Source organism: Lactuca saligna, chromosome 2 (assembly GCF_052625555.1).
Source record: "Lactuca saligna cultivar CGN05327 chromosome 2, ASM5262555v1, whole genome shotgun sequence".
NCBI classification, from domain to species: Eukaryota; Viridiplantae; Streptophyta; class Magnoliopsida; order Asterales; family Asteraceae; genus Lactuca; species Lactuca saligna.
The window spans coordinates 161,092,806-161,102,218 of NC_136418.1; the positions used below are offsets into that span (position 1 = coordinate 161,092,806).

The 9,413-nt window shown below is 40.6% G+C and overlaps 1 non-coding gene across 1 annotated transcript; it reads right to left on the reverse strand.

Moving 5' to 3' along the window:
• Positions 1-8,512: 8,512 nt before the first annotated feature.
• On the reverse strand, positions 8,513-8,619 carry LOC145033179 (small nucleolar RNA R71). Its single transcript, XR_013677416.1, has one exon. It is a non-coding gene; the product is annotated as a small nucleolar RNA R71 (small nucleolar RNA).
• Positions 8,620-9,413: the final 794 nt, after the last annotated feature.

Consider the following 9,413-nt stretch of genomic DNA (forward strand, 5'->3'; position numbering starts at 1 on the left):
TTGTTGTTGTTGATCTAGTCATCTAGCGGAGTATGGATGACGATAGTGGAACGCTGGAGGGATCACTATAGGTGTTGTGAACGATGTGTTCACCGGTGTACTCTATCCCCCTCATGGTTTCCTTTAGGATATTTATTGTTGAGGAAACCCCTTGCAATAATTTTCATCCCGATGAAAATCCTAGATTAGGTTCCTTATAATAGATGTTGTTTTAGGGACGTAAAGTGAGGATAACAGGAATGGGTAATCGGGTTATTGTTGACTGTTGAATTGAATATACTTATTTAGTGTGGGTTGAAACCCCTATATGCTCACCAGGCTCCCAAGCCTGACCCACTCAGTTTCTTTGTATTACATGTAGCGGCGCGAGGGCATAAGTTGGATGAATCATCAAGATATTTTGTTTATAAGCATGTATATGTATATAACTATTGTATGGCTTGTAATATGTTGTTTATGCTTTTTGGTCTGTATCGGAACATGACATCCCGAGTTTTGATTATATAATGAAAATACATTTCTTTATAAAATGCTTTGGTAAATATTATTTTATTACATTTTGTTTTGGGAGCAAATTTTGCAACTCTTTTAAACTAAAAGGATTTACTCTGAAATAATTTTAAAAGCATAAATGAAACCGATCTTTTCTGGCCGTGATTTTGGGGATGTCACATTTCGGTAGGGCCCGGATCAGCAGTTGGCTTTCGAGACCCTAAGACAGAGATTATGTAAGGCTCCGATTCTCATACTACCTAAAGGATTGGAGGATTTGATAGTGTAATATGATGCATCAATCTTAGGGCTGGGGTGGTACTGATGCAGAGGAGGCATGTGATAACTTACGCCTCGAGGTAGTTAAAGCCTCATGGGGCAAACTACCCCACTCGCGACCTGGAATTAGGGGAAGTGGTGTTTTCCCTTAATATTTGGAGGCACTATTTGTATGGGGTGTGGTACACTATTTACATTGATCATAAGAGCCTGAAGTACTTGATGGATCGGCAGAACCTTAACATGCGGCAGAGGAGGTGGTTGGATGTACTGAAGGACTATGAATATGAGATCTTATACAATCCAGGGAAAGCCAACGTGGTGGCTGATGCTTTGAGCCGCAAGACGGAAGGTTTCCCGATTGCAAATGTGTGTTTGAGGATACGGGGGGCAAATTCCCCTTTTTGTCCATAATGGTCAGGTCACTTGACTCAGTGTGGCCGTGTGTGGGTCCCGACATCTGGGGGAGTGAGGCAGAAATTATCGGAGGAGGCACACAAGTCCAAGTTCTCTATACATCCTAGGTCTACAAAAATGTATAGAGATTTGATGCTGAGTTACTGGTGACCCTGCATGAAGCGGGAAATCGCTTGGTTTTTAGAGCGGTGCTTGACCATCCGGAAGGTCAAGGCCAAACATCAGCTGTAACATACGAACTCCGAGGTATATTATTTATTTATTTATTTATTTATTTTTGAGATCTATTGAGAAACTCGATGAGTTGGTGGCTCAACTCGTCGAGTAGAGACTGATTGACCACGTGGGTCTAATAACCGACTCGATGAGTCAGAGTGTTGACTCGCCGAGTTAGCGCTATGAGATGAAACCATAAATCCCCAATGTTGGGGCCTATTTAAGAGCACTTATGACCTCATTTTCCCCTCACCAACTGCCTAACTTCCTTGTGTGAAATCCTAAACGTGTCTAGTGAGATAAGAGAGTTCTAAGGTTAATATTTGAGTATTTTAGTGTATCTTTTGAGGAGAATAAGGAGCTTATCCAGCAAGGAACACGGAGAAACTGTTGGAATCAGTGCTATATTGTCCAGAGCTTCTATGGAAGGTAAAAAGCCTACACCTTTCTCATCTTAATGGTTAGATCTCATGATTATGGAAGTTTAGGGTTCTTACCACCTTTATTAAGCCATATAAGAGTTATCGAGCTTAATAATCTTTATTGGAGTTGTAATCTCATTTTCAAGCAAAATGTGACATGCATGAATGTAAAGATCGAAGCTTTACGTGACATTCGAGCCTTGGGAGCCTAGATCTAGAGTGCGGAGTGGTAGATCTGCCTTAAAACGTCTGAATGAGAATTTAGATTGAAGAGACTCGCCGAGTCAACGAGCTGACTCGACGATTCGGCTAGGGTTTTCCTCGATGGGTCTGGACACGGGTAACTCGACGAGTTGATGGGAAAAATCGACAAGCTTATTTGGGTTTTCGCGATGTTCTGAAGAAACAAGGTGAACTTGGCAAGTCATATAGATGCACTCTGCGACTCAGGTTAACATGAATAGTTGACTCGAGTGTTAACTTCTGTTGACTTCAGGGTTTGGTCAAGGCAGGGAGAAGGGGAACCATGGAGGGGTAAAATGGTCTTTTACCCATTCCAAGAGTTTGAGAGAGACAACCAACTAGTTTATTTCGAGTCGTGATTTAATAGTTAATTAGAGATAATTATCTTACATGTTAGGAGGAGGCTAGTACAAGATTCGTGTACGAGAGTATTACTTGCTAGCTACGAGGTGAGTCTTCTCAGTATACTTTACCTACAGTGGTAATCTTTGTGTGACCGGAGGCTCTTACGTGTTATATTGAGTATTGTGATATCCTGCATTATGTCTTTGTGATTTGTGTTGTTTATTATTCTGAGCTACCGAGTTAGGACATGAGGGTCCATCCGAGTGGTGGGACCACGGGGTCCCACTAAGACACATTGACCGGAGGTTCTTATTGAGTTATAGCATTGAGTGGCTAATGAGTTGTGTGTTGTATTTTGGGGAACTCAATAAGCTTTGTGCTAACCATGTTATGTGTTTCAGGTACCTCTCAGGATCACGGAAAGGCACCGACTTCATAACACACACTGGATAGAGATTATTTTTATGATTATAGGATTGTGATTTTTACTCGTGGATTTTCTGACATTTGAGATAATTGTGATCTTTGAGAAAATATACATGAGTTTTATTATGTTTTAAAATGAAAATTTTGTTTGAAATTTACGGTGTTACAAGTTGGTATCAGAGCCTTAGTTTGAGGCATTTGGATGCACCTCCGGGTGTGTTTGGACTCAAACTGAGGATTTGAGAAAAAATTTCAAAACAAATAATTTTTTCTAAAAGTGAGAAAGAGTTTTAAGAGAAAACAAGTTGGAACAACGTGTACAATCAGCAAGAGCTCGAACATTGATTTCCCAAAATACCCTTACTTAATTGTTTATGAGATATTTATGAGATAATGGTGATGCATGCTAAACGGTAGGCTAAGTAATTCATATTTAGGTCTAGAGTTGCTTGATTTGTTATACCTTAGCCTAGGAGTCGTTGCTATTTGTTAGGTGCTTTGAGTATGTGCGTAGTGAGAGTATCTAGCAGGATCACTCAGAGAGAGAGAGAGAGAGAGAGAGAGAGAGAGTTCGGAGTCGAGAGATAATCTAGGAGAGATACCTAGATGAGCATATGAGAGATTTACTAAGAGGGTAGTCTACTATTCGTGAGAGTTAGAGTACTTGTGAACTGGAATCCTAGGAGGAGGACTTGGGGTGACTACAGTTTGGTGTGGAAGGTAGTATTGGGCATGTACTACTGAAAGCATCGGATCTGTAAGAAACCCAAGTAAGAATCTTTAGGATGCTAAGGAGCAAGTATGGGCAAGTGATCGAGTGTGAGTATACTCGAGTGAGACTCTGATGATTTTGTGTTGTGTTTCAGAGATATCATGGTGCGTACACGCCACAACCCAGGGAGCGGTGGGACTAACGATGATGGGATTCGAAGAATGATTCACGATGAGGTTGCCGCAGCCATACGAGAGGCGATTCCGGAGATGTTTGGGTCTTTCAAGACCACCCCATCGATACATTTGATGAGCGGTACGTTGTTGTTACCGAGGCTGCTGCTGCTGGAGACACCATAGTTGTCGTTGTTGCCAGGCCACAGGGAGCTGACACGTTGTTGTTTCGGGAGTTCAGCAACACGAAGCCACCAGAGTTTGATGAGACTCAGGATCTAATTTTTGCAATGAGATGGATCTCTAACATCAAGGGGTATTTTTACACATGTTCATGTCTTGGTCATTTGAGGGTTCGGTTTGCGCTGAACCAGCTTCGCGCGAGGGGGAAGGACTTATGGAATATTGTGACTACCAGTTTTACTTCTGCAGATCATGCTGCAGTGACATGGGAGAGGTTCACCTAGTTATTTTGAGATGAGTATGTTCCCCCTGTGGAAAAGGAACGTTTGGCCTAGGAGTTTCTGTCTCTCAAGAAGAAGACATAGTTGGTGACTGAGATTACACGGACGTTCCATGAGAGGGCGTTGTTCTGCCCTGAGCACGTGTCTACCGAGCAGACATGCTTGAGTCATTATCTGAGCATATTGAGGAGGGATATACGGGATTTCGTGGCGAACTAATCATACCGGACATTAGCTAAGCTTCAGACCAATACCAGGCGCAAAGAGATTGAGCTAGAGTTACAAATGAGAAAGGAGGAGGAGTCCTAGGGAAGGGACATGAGACCAGCATAGTCACAACCGGCGACAAAGCGGGCTAAGCTCGCTAATACGAGGTATGGGGCAAGAAGGTCCGCACTTGTGGTAAGTGCGACAAGAGTCACGAGGGATCATGTCAAGCGGTGATTTGCTACAAATGTGACAAAGAGTGGCATATGGCGAAGGATTTCCCCAAGGGTTTGTAGTTTGTTTTCACTACATCCAGACCGGTCATCGGAAAGCTGAGTTCCCCCATCTTCTTCAGGGACTAGCGTAGGGATCTGCACTTGCTGCTATACGAGCTACTGAGAGTCGACCAGCGAAGGTCGAGACACCGAGGGTTCTTGGGAGAGCCTTTCAGCTGACAACGGAGGAGGTCTGCATAGCACTTGATGTCGTGGCCGTTACATATACTTTATTATATTTTTTGAGATATTTTATGCTTATATTATGATGTATGTAGGTACTTTTCTTGTGATTTTTGTACCTGCTTTGGTGTTATTTGACTCGGGTGCGAGTCAATCCTTCGTGTCTTTATCTTTTAGTCATCACATCAGTATCCGATGTGAGGCGTTGAGTCGACCTCTGAGAGTTTCTATAGCCAAATAGCATGCGGTTTTTGCTACTAGTGTGATCCGGGGATGTGTAGTTGAGTTCTTTGGTGTTGAGTTTCTGATAGACCTGATACCGATCGCAATGCGTGATGTTTGTGTCATAGTGGGATGGACAGGTTGAGTCGCTTTGGGGCTATGATCGACTATGAGCGACTGTTAATGTCGATAAGAGACCCAAGTGGGGGGAGTGCTTACGGTGTATGGCGAGGGTACTAGATCTGGATCAACTTTCTATTATGTTGCCAGAGCGAGACAGAGTCTACAGCAGGGTTGTATGAGGTTTTTACGTATGTGATGGATACGTGGATTACCACAGAGAGGCCGAGTTCTATCGTCGAGGTTCCGATAGTGTGTGAGTTTCTTCATGTTTTTCCCGAGGAGTTGTCGGGTGTGCCCCCCCGAGAGTCAGGTGGAGTTCCTGATCCATTTGGTTCTAGGAGCAGCGCCTATTGCCAATGCATTTTATCGCCTTGCGCCACCAGAGATGCAGGAGTTATCCTCACATCTCCAGGAGCTCCTAGGGAACAGCTTGATCAGACCGAGTAGCTCTCCGTAGGGAGCACCGATCCTTTTTGTCAAGAAAAAAGGATGGTTCACACCAGATGTGCATTGATTACCGGGATTTGAACAAGCTGACGGTCAAGAACCGTTATCCACTACCGAGGATCGACGGTCTGTTACAGAAGATCATCTAAAACTTTTCAAGGATCACAAATCCACTTACCACTCTGACTCAGAAAGGTATAACCTTCAACTGGGAGGAGAAACAAGAAACTGCTTTCCAGACACTAAAGCAAGCGCTATGCAGTGCACCGATCTTATCCCTTCCAGATGGGACAGAATATTTTGTAGCCTATAGTGATGCATCCAAGAAAGGGTTAGGTTGCATTCTTATGCAACGAGGAAAAGTCATATCTTATGCCCCACGACAACTTAAAAACCACGAGGTCAACTATACCACACATGATCTCGAACTGGGAGACGTGGTTTTCACTTTGAAGATCTGGAGACATTACCTGTATGGTACAAAATGCACAGTATTTACTGCTCACAAAAGCCTCCAACACATCTTTGATCAGAAAGAACGGAACATGAGACAACGATGTTGGGTGGAAGTACTAAATGATTACTGATGTTGTCATATTTATACATGTGTTTAGGTAAGATTTATTTACATTTTTATTTACATTTTGGTTATTAGCATAAAATAATGGTACTTATGAGGATAAATTGTTCTTTGCAGCCTAGTAGAAGCATTTTTGAAGGAAAAGGACTAAAAATTACAAAACATGGAACTTTGGAGGCTTGGAGAATAAAAGAAGAAGAAACCCAAGAAATCAGCTATATTCACGACGTGAATCACAAGTTCATGACGTGATATGACAATTTTGGAAGATAAGTACGTGCGAAGTAATAATCCTTGCCCAATAAGGGTTTCTCCTAATTCACGATGTGAATGCATTATTCACGACGTGAAGCATAAATTTTGAGAAACTATATATATATATATATCCTTGCTCACTATGACTTTGGAGACTTTTTGGCTGCTTTGAGGGTTTCTGGAGACGATTTTCAGAAGGAGGAAAGTTCTGGAATTGGCTATTAGCATCCAAGGAGAGAAGAAGTTCATATTAGTTTAAGAATTTGGTACACTTTAATTATGCCTTTTAATATGAGTTATTTGTGTTTGTTAGCTAGTATGTCCAGCTAAATCTAGCTACTTCTGTTAGCTACATGAAGCTGGAACTCATGGTGTAATATTTTAGCTTTGAATTATTTGTTGGTTAAGACTTGTGTTGGATTGATTAAACCTAGCATGTTCGATTTAGTATTTGATTGCTTTGATTTCTTATTCTGTGTAGTTGATGACCATTAAATTGAATGAATTAGAATACCTGGTAATTTAGTGAATATTAAATTATTAGAGCTAAGATCAAGCCAATCTTAGTTAAGCAATTAATTATTGAATGAAGTTGTGCTAGAGAACTCATATTATTGTAATTGTGTTTTGTTAATCAATCTTACATAGCTCCAACTCATAAAATAATTGATTTTGTGTTAACTTAAGTGTGAACATACTTTGATTTACATGAATTAATTAATTTTAGTAGATTTAGAACTAAATTGCTAATACTATCTTAAATGGTAACCAACAGTACTTGTCAAAGATAATTTATAAACCATTGAGGGAAAGTGGATTAGATCTAACAGAAGTGTTTTGTTACTGATTCAATCTGTGTTAAAGAGTTAAGTTCATCTAAACTTGCAAAATTAGATAAATCACATTTCTTTGTTAGTAATTAGGTTAATTTAGTAGTAGATAGATTAATTAGTCAAAAGTGTTCCCTGTGATCGACACCCAAGTTACCCGACTATTCTACAATTTGACTGGGTACACTGCCTAGGTGCAATTTACATAGTTAAGTCAGTTAGGTTATAAATATAAAATTATGTGTAGCTATTTCCATGCATCAAGTTTTTGGCGCCGTTGCCAGAGAACGACTTATTTGATTGTTTATTTATTTGCTTTAGATTGATCGATCTTTTTGGGGGGTAAAACCGGAAAAAAGTTACTTTTTCAGCTTAGGTTTTTGTTTCACTACCAGATTCACGACGTGAGCCTTAAGCTCACGACGTGAGTTCAGTAGTTTTTCGTAATTCTTCGTTTTTCTTTTCTGTTAGTTTTTCTGCGACAACATGAGGTGGTGACCTTTACCACGTCGCGATGACCAGTCAATAGGCCAATTTTATTTAGTTTTTGTTCAGTTTTACGTTTTTATTTTTGTTTATTTTTGCATAATTTCATGACCAGAGGCTCTAACACACCTTTGGTGCCACCACTTGAAGATCCAGAGTCAGCACTTCACAAGAAGATGGATAAGAATGCGGGAGTGAGCGAAACACCAAAAAAATCATCTTTCAAAGACCTCAAATCAGTCTTTAGAAGGAAGTCGGGAAAGAAAGTATGAGAGTCGAATACATCATCAAAGGAAAAAAGCAAGATAGAAAGCATTGAGCAAGATCCAAACCCAAAGGATACCGAATACGATACCGAGCCTGAATTTTCATTACATAGAAGTGAATCCAAAGATGAGTCTGAAAATGAAATGGAGGATATTACGGATTACAAAAAGCGAATTAGAGATGATGTTGGTCCTGGCCTAATACAACCTGCAATTCCTGCAACTATCCCATTCAAACTGAAAGGAGACATCATTGTTGCAGTTAGGGATGTACCTTTTTTGGAAACGATCACCAGGATGCTTACAAGCATTTTGATGAGGATTCTGCCAATCACTTTTAAAGGAACTGCTAAAGATTGGCTAAAGGCACTACCACCTGGTGCCATCATTACTTGGGACCAAATGCACGAACAATTTTTAGATCATTTTGCCCACCTTCCAAGATAGCTAAACTCAAAAAGGCAATAGAATATTTTGAGCAAAATCCGGATGAGTCACTTTATCAGGCATGGTAGTGTTATAAGGGATTGTTGAGAAATTGTCCTCAAAATGACCTCAATATACAACAAGAAGTGTCGATCTTTTATGATGGTGCTAACGTCATGACAAGACAACTCCTTGATTTTCAAGGACCACTTACCAAGAAAAATATGGGGGAAGTTAAGGAGTTAGTGGAAGAATTTGCAAAGATTCTCATGAGTATCATAATCCAAGAAGTGAGGGAGTAAAAGGAAGCGGGACGGGGTGGAAATTTTGCAGACATGGCTGCTGTGATGGCCCTGCTTGATGCAATGGACAGGAGGATGATAAAAATGCACCAAACAGTACATGCCATAAGAGTTGGATGCAAAAGGTGTAATCGTCCACACTTGAACAAGTATTGTAACTTAGATCATAATAGGTATAAAAGGCTCAAGTTTGTTATTCGAGTGGGCATAAGTATGATGAAGACTGAAGAAACCCAAAGAAGGAGTGGCTGCCATACGTTGAATACAAGAAGCAAAAGGAAGAGAAATTTAAGCAAACAGGCTGAGGCTTCTACCAAAAAGAGCAACCACCAGCCGAGAAGAAAGTAGATTTGGAAAACATTTCGACCCGATTTATGGAAGCTTTCGAGAAAAGTCATGATGATATTGATGCAATGCTAAAGGAACACAAGAAAATGATGAAAGAACAGCACACAATCATGATTGAGCATCAAGTTTCATTAAGAAATCATTAAGCATCGATCCATAATCTTGAAGTCCAAGTTGGACAACTAACTACTTTGGTGAGCAACAAATTATCCTCACAATTTCCCTAAAAGAATGCTCAATCCCATGTTATGATGATCGAGAATGAAGAAGAGGA